The sequence below is a fragment of the Hipposideros armiger genome, unplaced genomic scaffold, assembly GCF_001890085.2.
Source record: "Hipposideros armiger isolate ML-2016 unplaced genomic scaffold, ASM189008v1 scaffold_3, whole genome shotgun sequence".
In the NCBI taxonomy this organism is placed as follows: Eukaryota; Metazoa; Chordata; class Mammalia; order Chiroptera; family Hipposideridae; genus Hipposideros; species Hipposideros armiger.
This window is the reverse complement of record NW_017731353.1, coordinates 7,110,009-7,133,454: the sequence shown is the minus strand read 5'-3', so window position 1 is coordinate 7,133,454 and position 23,446 is coordinate 7,110,009.

Below are 23,446 nucleotides of genomic sequence, written 5' to 3'. Positions count from 1 at the left end.
CAAGGACCACTCTGGACCTGGCACGGTGCCCGAGATGACCCGGTTGGGGTCAGCTTGGCTCTACAAGGGCCTGTGGGCCTGTGAGGAGTCTGTGAGATGGGGCCGTGGGAGGCACAGGCTGGGGTGGCGACCTTACTTCCTGGGGAACAGAAGAACAGCAAGTGGGAACAGAGAGGTGCAGACACGCCTCCCAGGGCAGGAAAACAGGGGACAGGAGTGAACAGCTGGTGGGGGACAGGACACCGTGCGTAGGGAATGGGTCCTAAGGACGGGTCTTGGTCATGAGCTCCGGCCTCCGTTCAGACCTGGGTCAGACTCAGCTCCCTCCCCCCACCTCTGAGGTTGTTGACCCTCCCAGCCTCGGATTCTGCATCTGTGAAATGGGGACCCTGGTCCTCGCCTCACTGAGGTCACGTTTGTGGGCACAGAGCTGATGCGCTTGCCGGGTGTGAAGGTGGAAAGCCCTCGCTCCTGGGACAGGCTCATCCGCAGCAAGGGGCCGAGGCTCGGCAGCCTGGGTGGCCGCCAACTCCTCCCAAAGGCGTCCTGCCAGCTCCTGGTGCGTAAGACAACGTGTCAGGGAATGCGCCCAGACCCTTGCGAGAGGGAAATAATGTGATCAGGAGGGGAAAGCGGCGGCTTGTGCCAAGATGATTATAGCAGCACTATTCATACCGCACAGCGCTGGAGCCCTCCCAGGTGCTCAACAATGAGGGCGGGGAAGCCAGCTGCCCGGACCCTGCCAGCGGCACTCGGCACTGGGCAGAGCCGGCTGTGGAGGCAGGGACTGGGCAAGACGGGGCGGTGGGTGTGCCGGCTCCCGAGTCACAGCTGCCGGAGGCCGGGCGAGGCCAAGGGCCCAGGCGAAGGGATCCAGTGCGGGGACAGGGGCTTGGGGTTCTAGCGCCAGGTCCCCGGCTCTGCAAGAAGCCCCACTGGGGAAGAGGAGGGCTTTGAGTCACAGCTGAGGACTGCAGCCAGCCCATCATAGCCAGCGGTGCCAGCACAGACCGGCGCGTCCACCTCCCTCACCTCCCGGTGGGGTAGTGACGGTTTTGTCAGACAAGGCCAGACGCCTGGCTCTGGCCTGGCTGCTGGACGTCAGGAAGGGGCCGCTGCTACTTCCTTTAACAGTGAGGTTGTCGGTGGACCCCAGAAATGTAGACTGCCTGGCACCCTCCCGAGCACGCCACCCTGCTCTTTCAGAAATCAGGGCCCCGTACCTTCCCCCAACTCCAAGACAGCCCCTCCAACATAGCTGGCTTCCTGCATGTGTTGGGCAACCGTCGCCCACGGACCTTTGGCAAACTTGTGTAGGCTGGTTCCCGAGGAGCAGAGGGGATGAGGAATCCCTGACTCCCCACCCCCTCCAGCCTGGAGCCACCTGGGGGAGCTCTGGGAGGGACATGGGCCACGGGGGAGACTTGGGAGTCTGTTTCAGGGAGAGGAAGCCCGTTACAACTGCGTGGCTGTCACCCTGCAGGTCAGGGCAGGGGGCGGTGGCGCTCTCCACCCATGCCTTCCTCGCATGCTCAGGGCTGTGCCGGGGCAGCAGGAACCTTGGGTGGGGTGCGGGAATCCTGCAGGGAGCTAGCCTCTGCCCAAGGCAGCCCTGAGGAGTCAGGAGGTGCTTGGGAGCTCCCAGCGAGTGCCAGGCCTCACCCCTGAGCCAGGGAGCCCAGGCCGCTGGAAGGAAGTGATAGGATATTTACACATGGAGAGACACTTGACCAACATCTGGCCCTCGTGTGGGGCACAGAGCTGCCCCAGGACCCTTCAAGGTGTATTGCGGCCACGTTCCTCCAGGACCTGACACTTTATAGAGCCCTTTGTTGGTCACCCTGTTATCGGGTTCACAGGCATCACCACCATTTTACGAATGTTGTAGTAAGGAAGCCGGGTCTGCGCTGGCTCTGGGAGAGAGCAGTGGCAGAGCCGGGATTGGAACCCAGGTCTCTGGCGGGTCCTGGGTCTTTCTCTGCCGAACCACGTTGCCGCGGCCCATGGCTCCTGCATTATGAAATCCAGAGGGAAGGGACCCTCAGCCTGTACTCTGCCACGTCCCTGCGCCCAGCACTGTGCCTGGCACCCGGGACAGGTGTGTCCCCCACGCGCGCTTGCTCACGGCGTTCCCCCCACCCTGGGGCCACGTGGGCTCTTCCCCTTCTCTGGCCTGGACGGCTCTGGGCTCAGGCTCTGCTGGGCCTGGGCGGTTCCTCCGGAACCCTCGAGAAGAGCTGAGCACGTAGTAGCATTTTCTTGGATGAGTTACAATTTTCCCTCATTTCCCCTTCAAAACACACGAATTAAACGAACATTGTTGGGACAGCCAATTGACATTCAAAACTGCGTCCTCTTCCTAAAGAACATGCCCATTTCTTTAGAGGCAATTGTGTCCATTGTGTAAATGCGTACGGACCCTCACACGTGCACGCACACGTGCCCGTGCCGGCTGCAGACACTCAGCCTCACCCCAATGGCGGGCTTTCGTGCCCACTGCTGGGACTGTTTGGCTGACCTTTTTCTCTTTCCTGGTGTTTGCCGTGGTCACTAGGACACAGATAACCTGAGAACATTCTTTTTTTTTTTTTTTTTTTTTTTTTAAGATTTTTTTTTTAATTGGGGAATTGGGGGGATGGGAACAGTGCTGGGGAATTGGGGGAAGGGGAACAGACAAGTTGCTGTCGTTTTGTTCTTCAATCTAGTTGTGGAGGATGTTGCTTCACTGGCCCAAGTTGGAACCATCATTGCGCTCTTCTCTGGCGAGGCAGATCAGTCGCCGGCTTCTGGACGGCCGCTCACTGCGGCTGCTGGCCGCTCACGCTTGCTGCTGGCCACACACGGTAGCCCATGGCAATCCACTGCCACAGGGACTGCAGCCCACGCCGTCGCCGGCGACTCATGGCAGCCCAGCTCCAGGTTGAGCTGCCGTCCAGCATCCTAGCTGTGGAGGGCAGTGTCACTGGCCCTCATATGTGGGATCCGAACCGGGGCCCTCTGGCATCCCAAGCGAGTTCCTAACCATCATACCACTTGGCTGGCCACGCCCATAGAGGACATCATCCCCTCCTTGCCCCCCATGTCCCCTTCACCCCTCCACAGAGGCCCTGGACCCAGCCTGGGGATAGGAGAGGCCTTGACCAGCCTGGCAAGACTCTGACCCCAGTCTCCAGGGCAACAGGCCAATGGCTCCGTGATTCACAGAGAAATCTCAGCCTTCCAAAACCTAGGGATGTTACCTAAGTGTAACAAACATAGAGGAAAGTACACACAAAATGAGTGACTTGTCACAAAGGGAGCCGCCCTCCTGACTCCGAACACCGTAGGTCTCTCACACCGTTTTAACTTCAGACGGTGGGCTGGGTGGTTAGTGTGTGGCCGGCTGCTGCAATAACTCCCACATGAGACCACCCTGCTGTGTGCAGGTGTAGCTGGCCCATCCTGTGGCCACACGTGGGTTTCTCTCTCCATGCCACTGCACAAGGACGCCTGAGCCCTTGCCAGCTGGGGGCCATCCAGGCAAACTACGGTGGCCCCCCAGTGCCTGGACACCCATCCCCAGGGACATGCTTCAAGTGAAATTGCGGGGTCACTGGGTGTGTGAGCCCCATGCCGCCGTGGACAGACGCTTCACCCCAAGCCTCCTCCATGAAAAGTGCATGGTTCTAGTATTGGCCTCTCTGCACCCCTTCGGCCCTGGCCCGGAGTCCTGTCCCCTCTGGCCTGGACATTCTGCGCCTCCCGGCCTGGGTTTGCCCCTGCAGTCTGTTCTCCAGGCCAGCATTGAGCTGTGCTTTAGGAGACAAAGCTGGCCCTGACACCCTCTCTCACCCAGGAGCCATGTTCTAATGCCCCAGAGCACATCTGGAGCAAAGCCATGGGTCCCGCCTCCCACCAGGCTATGAACTCTGGGGCTGAGGTGGGTGAGGGGGGTGACCAAGTTGTGCTCAGCAAGCATTTGGGGAAGGCTTGGATTTGCAAGGCCCGCACAACCTGCATTGTCCCCAAGTCCCCACGGGGCCTGGCCGCCGTCCTATCCAGAGCTGCTCCACCGCCCCCGCCCGCCAGCCCCCTCGGGCTGAGACTAACTACTTCCGGAGTGCCTGCAGATTCTCCACCTGGGAAGGTGAAGGCTCCAAAGAGGCCTCCTTGACCCCGGAGTCCAGGGTCAGGCCAAGATTCTGAGACTGGTGACTCAGGCTTCGAGGAAAGTCAGACAGCCCATCCCTCGGGCTCTCCGGGCCCCTCCCCTGCACCCTCCTTGAGAACAAGCACCCCTCCCACCAGCCCCACCCTGAGGGCCATGGCACCTTGACACAGGTGGTGGGCTAGGGACACAAGGACAATTCACCACCTCCATAGGGACGGGAGGAGCGGGGTCTGCGGGGGGGTCCTGAGAGCCTTACCCCTCCCTCACTGGGCCCCTCCGCCGGCACAGACAACGTCCCTGAAGAAGAAGGGGCTCAGATCCACGCACCGCCACCCCTCCACGAGGCCATCGGTGCGGCCCCGACCCCTGGGACAGGCAATACTTCTAATTCAGCACCTCATGTCTGGCAACCTCAGCCCAGAGCTGCTGTGTCCCCAGACACGGACAGTGAGGACGAGGTGGTCAAGCCGGCACACTCGGGTCACTGGGATAAGAATCGGCACCCATGCAGCCTGGTCTCGGAGCTCCAGCTCCGTCCACTCACCTGTTTCTAGATCTTGGGGGAAGAGAATTTTCCAGATCATGCCCAGGAAGTGATACACTGTGGTGGGAGGGACACACGAAGCTGATGGGGACCAGCGGCCCTGAGGACAAAGCCCACACAGCTACAGCACCCTGTCCTGACTGCAGCCGGCTCCTTAGGAGAGAGACTTAGGACCCTGGGGAGGCCAGGCCTGGGGAGACCCCTCCAAGGAGACCATGCCTCGCTCCTGGGGGTGAGGGCTCAGCCACCCTCCCAGCAACCCTTTGCGGTGACAGCGAAGCAGTCAATGCAAGAGTGTGCACCTGCTGTGTACTGCGCATGGGACCTGGCACCAACAACGGAAATGCAGGGAACATCTGCTGAGATACAGGAAGCCCATGGGGGCTGGGTGAGCAGGGGAGGGAAAGCTTCCTGGAGGAGGTGAGGGAGCCACACTGAGGCATAGGAGGGGACTGTGGGCGGGAAGGCATTCCTGCCAAGGAAGGAGGTACAAGGGCCAGGAGGCTGGAGCTGGAGACAGTGTGTGGGGGTGTGAGTGTGTGAGAGCTGTGACATGTGTGAGTGTGGACGTGAGTGTGTGTGAGACGGAGATATGAGTGTGTGTGTGAGGAATGGTGAGGAGTGTGTCAGTGTGAGAGTGAGTGTATGTGCATGTGTGTGGCTGTGAGTGTGAGTGTGGGGCTAGGAGTAAGAATGTGGACAAGTATGCATGAGTGTGAGTATATGTGAGTGTGAGTGTGCATGTAAACACCAGTGTGTGAGTGTGTGGATGTGAGTGTGAACGTGCATGGGCGTGAGTGTGTGAGTGCGTGGATAAGGTTGTTGTGAATTATGTGTGAGTGTGTGTGAGTGTGTGAGAGGTCTGGTGTGCACATGGCTGGTAAGCAGGGCCTCTGGGCCACGATAAGAGATAAGGAGTCAGGACTCTCTCCTGAGGGTACTGGGGAGCCACAGAGTGTGGTAGGGCCCGGCTGATGATTTAGGCCGGTCCCGCCAGCTGCTGGGTGGAGGCCGGGCTGGAGGCAGGAAGTGGTTGCGGTACCAGCTGGAGGCCAGTACAGCGCTGCAGGACGAGGGGCAGTCCCGGCCAGGTTGAGGCGGCTGGCCGATCTGAGAGGTGTCCGGCAGACAAATGTGTTCGATCTGGGCGTCTGGCCACAAACCTGCAGGCATGTCCAGAGCCAGGAGGGGGGTGGCTGTAGGCACCCCCAGCCCAAGTGTCCCCTCAGACCCAGGCCCAGCGTCCTGTGAGCTGCAAAGTTCCGTCACTCGTCCTGGGCTGCTCACCTACAGGCCTGCTTGCCGTGCCCCAAGGGCCCCCGGAGCAGGACGGAAAGGCAAGCGGCCCTGGGCGCTGTGGTGGAGAGCACAGCCTTGAGGCCAGGCTGATGGGCTTGACTCTCCGGCGGCCGCTTGCAAGCTGGGTGACCTCAGGGCTGTGACCTGACCTCTCTGAGCCTCAGCTTCTTCATTGTTAGCACTGGATGATAGTAATAATCCGCATAATAACACCGACATGTACTAGTCAGTTTTTGCTGTGTGACAAACCACCCCAAAACTCAGTTGATTACAACACCCAACAGCGGTTTCCTTGCCCGTGCGTCTGAGGGTGGAGGGGGGCTCTGGTGGGCGGGGCTCGGCTGGATCAGCCCAGGCTGCAGGCTGGGTTCGGGTCTACCCCCACATTTCCTCATGCTCCCTGAACCAGTGGCTCCCCCGGGCAGGTCACCCCAGCAGAAGAGCGCCAGCTGGCAGCAGAGGCATACGGGAGACCGTCCCTCACTCACCTCCACCAGCCCCACCCCAACAGGGTAGGGCGGGGAGCCTCCTCCACCCGCAGCAGAAGGCCAGGGAGGAGCCCTAATCCCAAGGGGGTTGGGGAACTGGGCACCCCATCCAGGACCCCACCTTTGTCACGGGGCGTTGGGAGGAACAAAGAGTCAGGACGTGCAGTGCCCGGCGCTGTGTTCAGGACACAGGAGCTCTGCCACTTGGCAGGGAAGCAGCCCTGCCGCACGGACGCGGCCGGCTCTTCTAACTGCCTGTGGAGGCTGCGAGGGGGCCCCCCCCCGGCCCCTTGTGCAGGGGTCCTCTGAGACTCCGTCATCCCACTAGCAGCCCGGCAGGACCCAGCACCATGGTGACTCTGCCATCTGGGGGTCTGTCTGGCCCCCCAGCCCCACCGACCTTCACCTGCAGGAGCCTGCAGGGCCTTGAACAGAAGGCAGCCTCAGGGAGGAGGGGGCGCCTACCTCAGCATCCCTGGGGCTGCCCAACAACCTCAGCCACCAGTCCCACCCCCAAATGCTCCAGAACTGCCCCGAAGCCTGGCCCACCTGGGGGCCTGGGTACCCCCACAGCCCAGGAACCACTATGGACAGAGAGCTGTGACGTGCTGGGCTGACCTTTCAACCTGTCTGCCCAGTGAGCGGGAGGAAGGCAGGGCCAAAGCAGCCCCACCGGCCCCCACTCACAGGCTCTGGATGGGCCTCCCCTTGATGCAAAAGACTCCCCCTCCTGCCTCCCTGCCAGAGGTTATGCAGCTGCCCTTACACACGTCTGGAGACGGGCGCCTCACTCCGGCGGAGGCAGCCTGTTAGAAGGCTCTTCCTTATTTGACCTGGGCCGTGCCCAGGGTCCCACTTCCACAGGTCAGATCTTCACTGTGTGTTGAGCACCAGCTGAATACAGCATTGTGCTAGGTGGCATGCCCACGACACGGACACCATAGCCCAGCCTTGGGAGGGTCCAAGGAGTTCGGACATTGCAGCCCTGCCCTGCTGTCTGCCAGGACTGCCACCTCCCCCTGCCCCCTGCCCCTCTGGGGACCCTAGCCAGCAGCAGCAGGAGTAAAACCCAGCCAGAGCCTGAGCGCAGACAGCTTTTCACGTCTCCTCTCCTCCCTGGGCGCATCACCTGCCTGGTGGCGCATCCAGGACGCTCCCAAAGGAGGGGTGTGATGCGGAGGGGGGCGGGGGAGGGAGCGAGCTGCCACCTCAGCCTTGTTGTCCGTCTTAGCACCACTTAGCCCAACTGTTAAAAAGATTCGAGGCAATTAGGCTCAGGGGAAGCCATAAATCTCAATAACCATCAGTCCAAGTTTTCTCCTCTTCTTGAAACAACAGATATAATTTCACTGGTGGCGGCCCAGGCTCCCAGAGGGCTTGCTGATAAAAAGCCACTTCTTCAAAACATCAAACCCAAGTTCCTCTCATCTTTCAAGCAACTGGAGGGTCAGGTTTCCCTAGAGGGGACAGAGGCCTGAGGCGGGAGGCAGGGCGGCGGCTGGGTGACCAGGGTGGGCCTGCCCACTTCAGGCCACGAGGCCGTGTGGTGTTCAGGGCCAAGAGGTCAATGCCCAGGCTACGGGGTCAGAGATCATTCTGCGGCCCCCTTGAATTTGACACGACACCTCTGAGAGACGGCCATCTAACCTGTGCTTGATTACCATTAGTTCCAGGGTGCTCACTACCTATCAAAGCCAGCTGGCCCATATTGGGAAGGCCCGGCGTCCTACACTACTTCTGTCCTGCGTCCTGTAGTCCTCCACGGCTCTTGGCTCTGTCCGGGGACACACACAGCCAGCCATCTGCTCCTGATGGTTACGGGGAGACTGGGAGCCTGCATGGCGACCCCCGGAAGCTAGGACACTGAGAGATGGAGTGGAGGGAGGGCAGGGGAAGGGACATACGCCCATTGTGCCAATGTGTTTTTATCCTGAGCAAGCTTTTTCCTCAGATGTGGAAAGAGTTTGAAGAACGTCCTGGAGGACGAGGGGGGAGCTGAGAAGCCTGGGCAGCCCCACCCCGTCTGCCTGGCCCATTCTAGGCAGGGTGCTCTCTTTAGCTGGGGACCCCCATCCTCTCTCGGCCCTGCCTACAGGGCCACCCTGCTGACAAGAACAGCCCCAATTCTTTTGTAGCCCCACCTCCCATCCCCCCACCACACCTGGAGGAGACTGGGACTTTGGGGGTCCCCCAGGAAGGGGTTGAATCTGGATTTGAACCCCAGCCATCAGGCTCCCTGGCCTGAGCCCTTGGCAACCACACTGGGCAGTGGAACAGGAGTTCTTGCTTATTGTTGAGCAATAATTAAGCACCTCCTGGGTGCCTGGTCCTGGGTCCCTCCTTCCAGGTGTGACCTCACTAACCCTTTACAATGACCCTGGGGGAGGGCACTCTATGCTGTCCCCATTCTATAAAGGGGACGACTGAGGCTACCACAGGCACTGCACAGCCCCCTCCTGGGAGACTATCCCCCCAGCTGGAGCTGGGGCTACACCTCTGATCGCTGGGCTGTGGGGATGGAGGGGGCATGGCTCAGAATTCAACAAACCTCAAGGGCCTGGTGGTCTTGCTCTTTTTCCTCTGCCAGACGGGGAGCTCCTTGAGGGCAGACACTGAGTGGGGGTGGGGGGTTCTCGCCTCCCCTCAAACCCTCAGGTGCCCTCTTTCCACCTCGGAAGACCCCTCCATGAAACAGGGCTCACTGTGACAGTCCAGCAAGGACGCGGGGGTGGGGGAGACCTCACGGGACCGTCCCGATCTCCTGGGGCCCGGCGCCTGTCCCAGTTCTCTCTGCATCCCTGGCTGCATCCACAGCCAGCTCTGAACAAGCAGACAAGGTGCCTCTCCACCACGTGTCTTCCCGAGTCTCTGTCCAGAGCTCGCATGGGTTTGTCTTATCTTTAAAGGAACAAGTTTGCTCCTGGTGAGCACGGAACCGGGTCCCTGGGCTGGGTGGCCACTCCAGCACTCAGGCTCTGCAGATAAGAAGCCGGGGTCAAAGGTGGCCCTGTGGCTACAATACCCAGTCCTTCTGCTCCTCTGAGGAGGGGCCTCACCTTCCCGACATTCCGTGTCCCGCCTGCTCTTTCAAGGGGTCTCCCATGTGGGCATACAAGGTCTGCAGAGGGCCCGGAGCAAGCCCAGCTGCTCTGTGGACTGGAAGCCTCTGTTCTTTGTGCCCATCATCCTTCCCCACCAGACAACCCCCACCTCAGGCACAGAGGAAAAGGAGGCTCAGAGAGGCCCAGCCACCTGCCCAGGGTCACACAGCAAGTAGGCAGCCAAGGCAGGATTTGAACCCAGATCCACCTGGATTCATGGTTCCACTTGGGACAACCTTCCTTTATGGTAGTGGAGGGAGCCTTGGCACCCTCCCTTTGCAGATGGGGAGACCAAAGCCTGAGAGGGGACTTGTCCAAGGCCACACAGTGATCCAGGGCAGGCTGGGGCTCCAGTCCAGAGCTAGGCCCAGCGTGTGGGCCAAATCTACGGCCCTCCCTGGGACACATGTCTGGAGGTCCCCGGTGAGGATGGCTGAGTGATGCCTGGTCTCAGGAACCGCCGACACTGTCCCAGAAGTGCCCACCAGGACACCAGTGGGGGCCTGGTCCTCATGAGAGCACCCACCAGCCTCCTGCCCGACTGAGGTGAGAGCTAAGGCCTCAAGAGGCAAGTGGGAGCTCCCACACTCCCCTTAGTCAAGTGAGAGTCCCCTTTCCTTCCTTGGTGGAGCCTGGGAAGTCCCTCCCCCGGTCAGCCAGGGCCTGCTCCAAGTCCTCGCTCCCGCCTTAGCTCAAGGGCCTCACGGGCCTCGGAGACGGCCCCTCCAGCCGGGGGACATCTGCAGCACCCTGAAGGAAGCCTGTGGCGGCTGGTTGGCCCTCCCAGTGGGCCCAGAAAACCCGGCTCCTTGGTAGCCCGAAGCCTCTGTAATGCAGCTGGGGGCCCTTTGTTCATTTCCTCATTCCTGCATTTATTCTTTGAGTATTTGACACACACCTGTGTTGGGCACGAGAAGGCCGCCGTGAGTGTGAGTGGGTCCTGGCCCCCGAGGATTTTGGTGCTCAACAGGTGGCTTCGACAGGCCACACTCAGAGCGCACATGTTGGGGGCCCCAATCCGGACTGTGGGGGATCAGGTACCTGTGACTGCCGGGAAGAATCACATCCACGCTGAGACAGCAGGATGCAAGAAGCTGTCCAGATGCAGAGGGGGAGGAGGCGAGGAAACGCTGGCACAGGGGACAGGAGAGAGCGGGGCCCATCCGAGGGGACGAGGGCAGCTGGCGTGGCCAGAGCGCAGTGTGGGCAAGGACTGCGCAGGGCAAGGAGACCGGACTTTGTCCGAAGAGCAGGTGCGTCCCCGCTCCCAGGCCTAGGAGGTGTCATGCTGCCTCTCACAGCCCGTGGTGAGCAGGGGTTTGAGTCCAATGCCGCTGCGTGGCCCAAAGAGAGGGAAGGAGCAAATGAAGGGGGGGAGGGGAGGAGCAAATGAGGGAGTGAAATGAAATCCAGCGTCGCAGACGGGACTCGCTCCAGACCCCCAGGAGAGCAGGGCGCCAGCGAGCACTGGCAGAGATGCCAGGTGTCTGGAGACCGTGCCGCCTTGTCTGCAGCCATGGGCGCTGAGACTCTCAGGCCCCGGCAGGCACAGGCAGTGGGGCCATGGTGATTCCCGGTGAGGTGGGGCCAGGACACTCCTGGCCGGAGACAAGGCTGAACCACACCAAAACCAAGGCTTCCTAGGGGTCTGCAGCCCGAAGGCGGGAGACTGGTGCCGAGGGCGAGCTCCGCCCACCTTGCCCACTGCCTCCCCTTCCACCTGACTCAGAACCAACAGTGGAAAGCACTTCACCAGGCCCTCGGTCCAGGTGAAGGGACACAGCCCTGCAGAGGTGGGACGAGGCTTATAGAATGTTCGTCTGGTGGGAACTTTGTTGGAAGGAAATTGGGGTGTTCATTCACTGCCCTGGAGCCCACATCCACCCCGAGGCCTGGAAAGCAGGGAGCAGGCATGGCCGTTCCAAGGGTCAGGGGGACTCCTCCTGCTCCATGAGAGTGGTCTCCACCAGAGCGGCTTCCTTTGGACATCCACCCTCATTCCTGTCCTGTAACACCTGGAGTGGCCAATGAGGTGCATGGAGATCAGCTGCTGACCAATCCAGAGCCACTCAAAGCACCGCCCTCCTCCAGGAAGCCCTCCTGGGTTCCCGGGGGGTGCCCAGCACAGCGGAGCTGTCTGTTCAGCAAGCTGCCCCTGCCTAACTCAATGGTGTGTCCCTCGCCCCGTCTCCTCTGCTCTGGTCACGGCAGCCCGTCTTTTCCCCTCAAACGCAATGAGCCTTAGCAGTCGCTGTCCCCTCTGCCCTCAACATGACCACTGCCTGCTTGTCTCCAGCCTTGGCTCTGGGGGACTCTGCCATCAGGCCTGCCCTCCCCACCTCTGCTCCACTCACCCCTCCCCCACCCTTGCTCTCAAGGTTGCTCCCCTACAGCATGGACACCCCATGAGAACAGGTTATCTGCGGCCTTCTCCTCTTTGTCCCACTTCCATATCCCTCACACACACACACACACACGTGCACACACATGTGCTCACAGCACACATGTTCACCCATGCTTGTGCACATGCACACGCCCCTGAATCCTGGCCTCGGGGTCTGTTCTGGGCCCTCCGCCCTCGGCCTGGCACCTGCATCTTCATTTCCCGTTTCACTTACAAAGAGACAGGCTCAGAGACGTTGGTAACCTGACCGGGGCCACACAGCTAGGAAATGGCCGAGCTGGGCTTCAAAGCAGCACTGCGTCTTCACCGTTAGCCCACGTCACAAGCCAGCGCGGGGCCTTGGTCACAGGTCCTCAGTGGGGCTTCTCCTGGAGTGGACCCCCCCCCCACCATCCCTGGCCCTGTCAACACGACATGAAAGCTCACCGAGAAGTAAATAAACTTACTGTGACAAACAGAACCTTGAAAAAAGAAAGTTGAGATGCCCAAAGGGGGGTGTCCAGTTTTTACTCCATTTCTCAGTTGAATTGTAAATCTGTCCGGGGACTGAGCTAAGACGTAGTTCAGAGGAGGGGCCCTGTGGGCTTTCTGCCCCTCCCTTTCCAATGCTCAGATCATGCAAACCGGGCTGGGCCCAGAGGTCACACAGGGACCCTGAGCCCCCCGCTCTGAAGGGGACAGCTGTGGAGGGGACAGGCCACACAGGCCATAGGGACCCGTGGATTCCAAAACCAGAAGGAGCCACCAGGCCCAGGTGCGTTTCTGAGCCGAGCCTTCTGCCAACAGCGGGGCCACCTACCTTAGCGTCCCTGGCCCCAAACTTGGCCTGTTGACACGAGCAGCTTTGTCCTGTCTGCCGAGTGAGTGGAGAGCTAAGGAACGGGCCAGCTGAGGTCCCTGGTCTCCATGCCCATGGCAGGGCCCCAGGACCAAGACGCCCCAAGCTTCTTTGGGGGGCACAGCGACAATTAATTTACAACAAGCAACAGGAAGGCAGTCGGTGTTGACGAGGTTGCACAAAACTGAAATTTGTGATGTTTATATATTGCAAGAAGCAACGTTCCCACGTGCTGACTGACAGTCCTAACACCCTTTCCATGCGCTTGGGCCCTCTCGTTGCATGTATACCCCACATGCATTGTCACCCTCAGCCCTCCCACGGGCTGCCGAAGGAGGCACCATGTCCTGACATCCGAACGGGGAGATGGAGGCTGGGGGGGTCACGCTGTGGCCCAAGGCACGGGGCAGAAAGGCCAGTGGAGACGCTGGGGCTGTCTGCAAGGGCCACCTCCTTCTTAGGTTCAATGTCAGGCGGACAGGATCGGTCCCATTACACAGATATGCATGAGGAGCTGGGGGCCAAGGTCGTGAGCAGCGGGCTGACCTTGGCCCTCAGCCGATGGTCCTGCTGCCCGTGATTATGCTCAACTGATCAGAGTGATCGTTTCAGAAGTCATATAAATGTCTAATCACTATGCTGTACGCCTGAAACTAATACAATATTGTATGTCAACTCTAATTGAAAAATAAATTTTAAAATACTGAGGTGCTGATAGCAGCTCCCGCACCCCGCTCAAGGCCACACCAGGCCCTGAGCTCTCCATCCTGACCTGTTCTGGGAGGCGGGGCTCCCTCCAAGACCGTGGGGAAGTTGACACCAGCTCATACTCACACTGCCGGTCAGCCGTCAACGGCACGGCCAAGATTTAGACGTGGGTCTGATGCCAAAGGCTTTATTTTCAACCCTACTTTGAACCCCCTCCCCATGGACCTCAGAAACTGCTCGCATTTCAGGTTGTGGTCACCTCTATGTCACCTAGGGGGATGGCTGGTGGGGCCCAGCTAATGAGCAAACTCTCCTGTTCTTCCAAAAAGATACAAAGTCTCACCTTCCCATCCAGTCTGCAGTTTTCCCGGAGACCTGAGGCCTCACCTGTTGATGCCAAGTTGAGCCAACTGATGTGGACATCAGGCAGCATTTGTCCAGGGGCCCTGACACGCGTGTGAGAGGGCAGGACCGGAGGAGCCTGAGAGACAGCCAGCCGGCTTAGAAGGAATGACCCTGGGCGGTTGGCTTCTTCAGTGAAGATGGACCATGAGAGCCCATGCCTGGGGAGAGGCACTGAGCCGCCCCAGGCTGACTCATACACCTGCTGACTTCCTGCAGGTTCCCCTCTGCCTGGTGTCAGCTCTGGCTTTCCACTTCCTAAAGGCTGCCCCTCTTCTGACATGTCAGAAGGTTCCACTGACAAGAACATGGATACTTCTCTGCCTGCTTATGGGCAGGTACCCCAGGGAAACTCCTAGCCTCCAGGTCCCAAAGCCTGGGGCATTACACACCCTTTCCCCAAGCTTCAGGTCAGACTATGGGGGTGGGGAGTTCTCCCTCCACTGAAACACTCAGGGAAGGAGAACTCCCAGGCCAGGTGCCTACCCCCTCCTCACCTGATCTCAGAAACTGCACCCCAAGGAGAGGGCTCCACCTTCCACAGTGAAGAGGACCCTGTGGCCCAGCAAGCACCACTATCAGCAGTAGCTGGAAACTCAGCTCCTGGGGAGTTTCAGTTAAGGCAAGAGGGCGTTTGTCCACTCCACCCCACAGAGGTGGCTCAACGGGTAGGTTTTCAGGACACCGTGTGAAAGCCAGAAATTTCTGATATGAATTGAAATGGTGGATGAAAATAATCTATCCATCCACCTTACCACCTACCCACCTCCCGCCAATTCATCTATCCACCCACCCACCTATTCACCCTACTGCCCATCCACCGTCCATCCATCCATCCATCCATCCATCCATCCATCCATCCATCCTCCATCCATCCACCATTCATCCATCCTCCATCCATCCATCCACCATCCATCCATCCTCCCATCCATCCATCCATCATCCATCCATCCATCCAGAATTCATTCAGCACTCAACACGTGTCTTATTTTCCACTATTCCCAGAGGTACAGATGTACCAACTTGGTGCGTGCCCTTGAGGACAGACATCGACACAGGAACAGATGCTTATAAAACACGTTGGGCGCAGGCGCTCCTCATGGATGGAAGCTAACCAAGAGGACTGTGCGGAGGCCGTGCACGTCTCATGAGGGGCTTCCTGCTGAGCTCCCTCCCGGCCCATGCTGGCGCTTCCTACCCTCTTGCTTTTGCATGTTCTAGAGGTAACACCATTCCCCCTGTCTGGATAGGCAAATCCTACCTGTCCACAAGGCATGGGGCAAAGGTGATGCCCCCTGTGTGTCCCTGCCCAAGCACTAATCACACTGCATGCAAGTCTGTGCCCTTCCAGAGCAGGGGCTCCCTGGAGAGGCAGACACCGGAGTCCCCTTTTGTGACCTGCCCACCAGAGTCTTCAGGCTGCTTGTCCTTCCAGGCCTCCCCTCTGTGGACCTGAGCATGAGACGGGGCGCCTGCCTTGAGGACCACTCCCCTAGGCCTTAGGAAAGATACCATGCTTGTCAGCCACGGGCCCAGCAGGCCCCCATGACCTCCTGTTCACCCAGCCCCTTCCAGTCCCTGGGGGAGCAGGGGTGGGAGGTCGGGGGGTGGAACTGAGACTTGCCTTTCTGGGGAAGGGTTCGCCCAACCAGCTCCCCTCCCCAGAGGTTCCCAGCCCACCAGGGGCATGTGGGAGTTTCTTTGAGGAACTGGCCAAATTCTAAAGTGCATTGGCCAGATAGGAGCCTGGGAGATAGGGCTCCGGGTTATCGCTTTTCAGTGATGGTCACTTAGAAAGCCTGCCTGTCGGAGAACTCTAAAGCCAAGACCAAGGCCATGGCCTTGACCGTCAGCCCTGGGCGCAAGGGACCACATTTCCCAGTACAACACCACTTAATGTTTAACTTCCTGAGAGCCGTTCCAACCGCTAATGACACAACATTAATTTTGCACAAGTAAGAAAGTCCAGAGGAGCCAACCTGGGATCCATGTAGCATTGTCCTAGCCGCCACCTCCCATCTGGCCACCAGAGTCTCAGAGTGGCAGTCCAGGGTCTGGCGGTGAAGGGCCGTGCTGGTGCATCAGCTCTTAGGGGTCTGGGGGAGTGGGGGTGTCTCAGGATCTCAGCCTGGTTCGGACCTCCCCACTACAGTTGTTTCTAGACTCCGCTCAAAGGGTGCCTCCCCCAGGAAGCCCCCCACTCTCCCTGCCCCCACCAGAACTGCACTTACTAAGTTGGTCTCTGGGTATTTACCTGTTCCCTTCACTCTCTTGTGGGTCTGGGTGATAAACCAGCAGTCTCTTGCTTAGCCAGGTCCCTGTTAAAGCAGGTCTGGAGACAAGGACGTAGGGGCAGCACAGCGGGAATGGGGGAGAGAGACTGGGAAAGGCAGGAGACAGAAACCCTGCCTTCCTCGGTGGGCTTCTGCCGCAGGCACCGAGGGCTCAGTCACCCGGGAGCCTCTATGAGACTGCGGAGCTCACCCCAGAATGGTCTCACACACACACACACACACACACACAGTGAGGGCACCTACCCACCAACACCCTGACTGAGGGTTGTTCGTGGGGCATTAACAACCCAGCACCTCCAGCAGGCCTCACCTGCAACCAAAGAAGCGCACAGTGCCAGCAAGGGGCATGGGGCAACCCCAGCCACTCTGGGCCCCCAGCAGGCCAGGCACCCCTCCGCCAACCCTGGAGAGCTCTGCTAGGGAAAGGTGACCATGGGGAGACAGAGGCCCAGACAGCCATGTGGCCTTGCCAAGTGGCACAGCCGGTGGGTGGGGTGCTGGCTTTGTTCTGACCACGGGCTCCACAATGTGCTCTGAACCTGTGGGCCACACTCCCTGAATCTCCAGCCTCACAAGCTCGGCTCTGTGCAGGCCGCAGGGCTCCACATCAGCAAGAAACCCGAGGAGGCCGCCTTCTCCCAGGCTGTGCCCAGAGGCCGCCGTGGGGGCAGGAGTGCAGGATGGGAGCCGGGGACCTGGGGCAGCCGCTCGGTTCCCCAGGCACGGAGACCTCAGCCAGCAAGGAAACCTCCCTCTTTCCATCCGTAAATGGAGGGAGAGGGCTGGGGGCTGATGAAGGCAATCACAGACCTACATGGAAACTCTGAGAACATTCCTGAGGACGGCCAGGCAGACCAGGTTCTCGGGAGTCTTAATTAGATAGAAAGTTCATTCCTTTTCCTCATGGAAAACGCCACTGGTCATCAGATGGAAGATGCACTCAAAATTACTGACATTAAAACTGGGGCCCAGAACCTGCCTGCAGACTGGCCTCATTCTCTCCCCTCCCCCCACCAGCCCTCCCCACAGGTCTGGGCTCAGTCTGCGGAGCCCTGGAAAGAAAGTGCCCCCAAGGCCACTCCCGGTTTGGCCCCTTCGCTGTGCTACACGCAATCCTGTCTAGGAGAGGGGGGCAGCACAGGCCCAGACCCCACCCTGATCCCCACAAGGCTCTCTGAGATTGCCCTCTGACCTCGTGCAGGAAGCACGCTCTGGATACCAGTGGGGCCAGGCTGGGGGGACTCACATGGGCCATCTTGTCCCCTTCCAGACCCAGCGTTCAGTTAAAAGGGACAGAGGAGAGTCATCGTCAACCCAGCACCAGCTGAGGCCCCAAGACATGTTCCCCAGCCTGCGACTCCACCATTCTATCTTCGGTCACACAAGAGCATTCTGAACCTACATCCGGGCCAACGCGGCGCCTGGCACTGGGAATACCAAGGTAACGTTTCCCCCATCAAGAGGGGTGCGTGTGTGTGTGTGTGTGTGTGTGTGTTGGGGGGTGTCATGCAGGTGTTGCTGACATACACAGAAGACACCTAAACGGCCTGATAAATCAGGGAGGACTGCCTGGAGAAGGCAGCGCCTAAACCGGGACCAAATTCAGCCCGAGGAGACGCGTTTCAGGCAGAGAACACAGCTTGTGCAAGGCCTGAGGAAGACAAGAGCTGAGGGGCTTGCGGAAATGATAGACGCAGCTGGCGTGAAGGATGCGGTGTCAGGAGATGAATCTGAAAGGAGGACGAAGACCAGGCAAAGGGGTCCTCGGGCCCCGCCTGGGCCTTCTACCCTCCTGCCCACGGCCCAGCCCTGCCATTCCCTGGCTCCGGGAAAAGTCAGCCCTGACCACGGCCTCTGCCTCCTCCTGCTCCTTGCATAGGATCCAGTCCTTCCCACAGCACAGTTTCGGCTTCATCGGTGGGATCAAACCAGGAAGAAATCAGATAGCGGGCCAGTCCCAGAGCCAGAGGCGTCCGCAGGGCAGGCCTCAGCTCCCGGGGTCTTTCACTTCTATTCCCGGACCAGACGGAAGCTCACGAGGCCGGCAGCTCTCCTGGTCAGTGCCCTCGATGGGCACAGCACACAGTGGGCGCTTTGCTGAGGGCATGAATGAGCCCTGCCCGCTTGCCTGCTTGCCTGCAGCCTGCCAGTGTGGGATGAGCCCAAGGGCTGTCACCCCTGGCTGGCAGGGCACTGCCAGCTGCTGTCCTTGATCCTTCTAGACTTAGAGACAGCACTGTATTTCCTAAGGAACTTGGATTCCAGAATCAAAACAATGTAAATTAAAATCCTGACCCGAATATTCTCCTGGCCCTGGCCGGGACACCTAGCCCCTCTGAGCCTTGGTTTTTTTCATCGGTAAAGTGGAGATGGTAAACCCAATGTGCTGAGGGCACCCAAGGGAAAGCAAGCCCTGGCTGGGCACACAGCGCACAAACACACAGCTGCTGGTGGTGGGACCGTTTTAATTTTTACATTTTTCGTTGTGCATCTCTCCAGCAGCCGGGGTGAGCCCACGAGGTTCCCAGAGCAGAGATCGGGGCCTTCCTAAATGCCACGTGGGTTAGCGTCCTTGTCCCAGGGGGAAGGCAGACAAGAGTTCAGGAAGAGTAAATAAACTACGGGGAGGGGAGTGAGGTGAGCACAGCCACCTTTGGTCCCTCGGCCCGGCCTTCTCCCCTCTCTCTCCAGCTTGTCCTCAGTCTGTTTGTCCACACCAAGGAAGACAGACAGCCAGTAAACACAGCCCCAGCAGGCTGGTTCCAAGGGGCAGCGGGGCGATGGCCCGAGCAGAAGCTGGGGCCAGGCAGGGGAGTCTGGGACTGTGGGGAGCCCTAGCCGGCTGCAGTCAGGGCCCAGGAAGGGCAGGAAAGGGCCCACCTCCGAAGGCCTGCCGGGGCTGTCCCCTTGGGCTGTGCCCCCAGCCCCAGCCCCCCAGATGGAAACACTGAGGCCCTGGGACCACATTGCGTCAGTTGGAAGCAAGCCCAGCACCAGAACCCAGGCCTCTTGCCCGCTCAGGAGACAGGGAGCCCCGAGGCTGGGGGCCTGGGGAAGTGGGGTGCCGGCTCTCTGTGCACCCTGGCCTGGCCCCACCTCGCCCACAGCTCAGGGCCTGGGCTGTGGTCCAAACCACTCTGGAGGAGACTTGGTTCAACACTGCAGTGCTTTTGCTTTGAACTTCCTCTCTGCCAGGCACTGTGCTAGACCTTCCAGAAACTTCGGAGGAGAGCCAGACCCAGGCCAGTCCCCCTGGCAACCATGGCGGGGAACGACGCGGGGGTGAAGTACACGGCCCCACAAATGGTCCTTACTCAAGAGAAGCTGATGTGGTTTGTGGCAGAGGGACAACCTGTGTCCCCGAGGGCAAGACCGTCTCCCGCCCCTGCCAAGCCAGGAGAGGCTGGCCCACCCTCCCACTCTGTTGCCCTGCTCACTCGAGGTAGCCATGGAACTGGGGCAAGCAAGGGCCACGTGTAGGGGCAGCCGGGGAGGCCAAAGCCTGGCTCACAAGATGGCCCGAGTCCCCCAACCCCTGCCTGGGCCGCGAGAGAGATGAGAGCTGACAGCCTGACGTCTGCAGGCCGTGTGTCAGCTCAGTGTAGCACGGCCCGCGAGTGTGCCCGGCCCACTCCGAGGGCTGGCCCAAGCCTCCCAGGGTCACAGACCAACAGGAACCCTGGCTTCTCGCCTTGGCCAGCCCAGGCAGTCACAGCTCACCCCCAACCCCCTCACCCCCAAGATTCCTCCTCCCTACAAGGGACTTAAGGGAACACGCATTCCTTCGCCCCACAATTGTTAACCCAGCACCTGACAGGCGTGGTCACGGAGTTGGGCCCCAGAGTGTAGGGCGAGCGTGGCAGGCCTGGGTCCTGTCGTTGGAGGCTTCTCTCTGGCCCGAGTCCACACAGGGTTCCACAGCCAGAAAGTCAGGTGTCTGCTCATAACTGCCTCCCGGAAATGCCTCAGCGCCCACTGAGGGCCGGCAGGAGGAAAGGCCTCTCGAAGGCGTGGACCACCCTCTTCCTCTTCACAAGGAAACATCTGATAAGCCAGTGCTGGACTGGAGCCCAGGAAAGCTAGTCCTCCGGTGAGTGCTTCCTGCCGTGAGCCAGAGCTGCAAGCCTGTCGTTCTGCCTTTCCTCGCCGTGGCTGCTGGGAAGCTCCCTCTCTCCCCCGCCCTCAGGACGATTCCTGGGCTTTATCTTGTATTTCTATGTTTCAGTATGAATTTTTTTTTCAGAAGATTCCCAACTTCAGACACAGAAAATGTCTAAACATGTATATACCCAGCCACCTAAGATTGTGTAATAAAATATTTCCATGTATGTCCTCAAAACACTGGCACACACACACGCGCGCGCACACACACGCACACACACACACACGCGCGCGCGCGCACACACACACGCACGCGCGCACACACACACACATGCACGCACGCACGCACACAGTCTTCCCCCCCGAACCCCCGTTCATGGATACATTGCACCTCTGAAGGCACGAGTGTGTGCGCACGCTTGTACGGGAACACCGAGGTGTGCGTGTGTACAGGAACAACCAGAGCACACTCCAGCAGACATCTCATAAGCGGAGGGGAGGACAAAGCCGTCTCGCACAAAAGGCCCTGGTCCGCGGCTTCTCCAGGGCTGGATAACGCTCGGGAAAAGTAAAGGTCGGAGGGAAAGGAAGGGTCAGTGTGTCCTCGAATTCTATTCTAGATCAAAAGAGGGACAGGTAGACCCCGCCGCCCTCTGTTATAACAGCAACAACAAGAATAACAGCCACACACGCGCCCCACCCCACCCCGGCAGCAGTCTGAGGACACGTCCCCCAAAGAGAACCCCACAAAAAGCAGGCCCGAGCAGGGGCTGCCCCATTTGGGTGCTGGGTGAGGGCCGCACTGGCCCTTCCGTGTGTGACACCCGCCCCGGGGCCCGCCCTTCGCCCCAGGGTGGAACCAGCGCCAGGAGTGCGCAGGCCCGATGGAAACACCCCGCCTGCCTCTCTTTCGCAGCTCCCATCTTAAGCTGCTGAGGTCACCAGCTCCCTGCCCAAACGTGTCCGGTTGGTGAGCCCAGTCACGTGGGGAAACCAGATTTTGAACAAGTTCAACCAAAGATGCAGGAGGCTGCAGGGGCCCCGTGTTCCCGGGGAAGCCCCCACCGCACCCCTTGCTGCACTGTGGAGCCACCTCTGCTAATCCTTAGAAACAATTCATCCCCAGCTGCAAAGTACAATAAAGAGAGGATAATCAGTATTAATATTAGTTATTGTTATTGATTTCAGCTTTAAAGAATTGATTTCCAGTCGGGGGCCCCTTTTATGAGGCTCTTTGCAGAAGACGCATGGATGTGGCCCACCGCTGTTTGTGGCAGCGGGCCCCTCACCAGGCCTGGGCTGCAAAATCACCCCAAGGGGGAGGGAGGAGTAGGGACGATGGCGACAGTGGGGACCTGGGTGGGATGCTGTGACGGGAACACTTCCCCTGCTCCGTCCTTCTCAAGGGGCTAACACCAGGGGCTGGATGGACCCTCATCCCTTAGGGACGAAGACCCTAAGAGGCCATGTCACTGGCCTGCTCTTTCTCCGTGTCCCTGACTCACCCCCCTGCCCACTCCACCGCCCCACCTCAGGATAGCCTGAGACTGACAGGGCCCTGCACGGATGAGCCTCACCTCCGAGGCCCTCTGCTGAGCTCTCCCTCACTGCAGGCCCTCCCCTGACCACCTAGACCCCCCACTTCCTCACCCCCACTTCTCCTGAGTCTCCAGGGTCAGTTGAGTCCCTGCTCTGGGATCCCACCCACCCCAGCCCTGGGGTCTTGTGCCCACTGATGGGGCAGGGGCAGAAACCTGGTCTTACTCCATGTCACCTAGCCTGGCCCATGCACTAAACAGGTTTGTTGAATGAACGACCACAGCGTTTTTGAGCGCCTGCTATGTTCCCGGTCAGAGGATCCTAGCATGTCAGAGTTAGAGGACAATCTGACAGTTACAGACGCGTTAGAGATGATCGCATCCACCCCCTTGCACAGAGGGGGAGACGGAAGCCCAGGAAAGAGAAGTGACTTTCCCGAAGTCACCTGTCCCCCTCTGGGGCTCTCTGGGCAGACCACACTGTCATGCCAAGGGCGGGGCAGGAGCGGGCAGAGCAACATCTTCACGTGGGACCTTCACATCTCCCGGCAAACGCGCCCCGAGCCACCGCAGCTGCTCCCCGTCTCCCTCCTCTCCGGCATCTACTGCTTTAGATTCAAGTAAAGCCAAGAACTCAAGATTTCTGGTTGTCTCCAAAGGGCCGTTTCTTGCAAATGACGCCAGGATCCATTCATCCCTTTCCGTTAACCATCCATTTCCTCGTTGCATTTCCCAAGCACTGGCACCAGGAATAGCAAACGAGGGCCAGTACATTTAACCACGACATTTTAAGGCATTTTAAGGTGATGTGAAGGCGTAAGAACTACGGCCCCCACCTCCATCAGAGCCACCTTCCTCCACCCCTGCCCTTTCGTCCTGGTTTCCAGGCCCACCCCAGGGCCTTCTCTGCATCAGAATCGCGCCCTGGGGAGAAAAGGACCCCGAGAGCCATTGCCCGCGTACCCGTGGTGGGAGGGTTTTATATAAGTGGGAGTGGATTTCCTGAGATGACAGTGACTATTCTCTTCCCGATATGCCTGAGCCATAAAAAGAGTCACCTGCGAAGGCAGTGGGCTCACCCTCCACTCCCACCCCTCTGTAATCCGTGGGGGGCACACCCCTCCCTCCAGACTGAGGGCTGGCAGTGAAATGCCTCCAGCAACGGGGCCTCAGAGCCCTCTCGCCTCCTGAGTGGCTGATACATTCTGCCCTGACTTGAGTTAATGAGGAGCCTGCGGGGCCAGCTCCCATCGTCCTCCGGCGCCCCACTCCCAGCCGGCCGGGGACCCATGCGTTATCTGGTGTCATCGCTGCCAAATTAGGGCCTCTCGGAGCCTGGTGCATCTGATAATGAATGAAGGGGGCCAGGGGGTGTGATGAGCCAGGCTGCCAGCTCGGGGGTGCGGGAGGGGCAACTGGGTAACACTCAAGAGTGATAAAATGGGTCTTTAAGTAATTATTATCTCAATCCCTCCTTAAAAGCTACATTGGGCAAAATGACTTTAAATATTGTTTTAGCCTATTACCAGCCTATAAATTAATCGCTCACAGCACACAGCGGCGGCGTACGGAGGGTGAT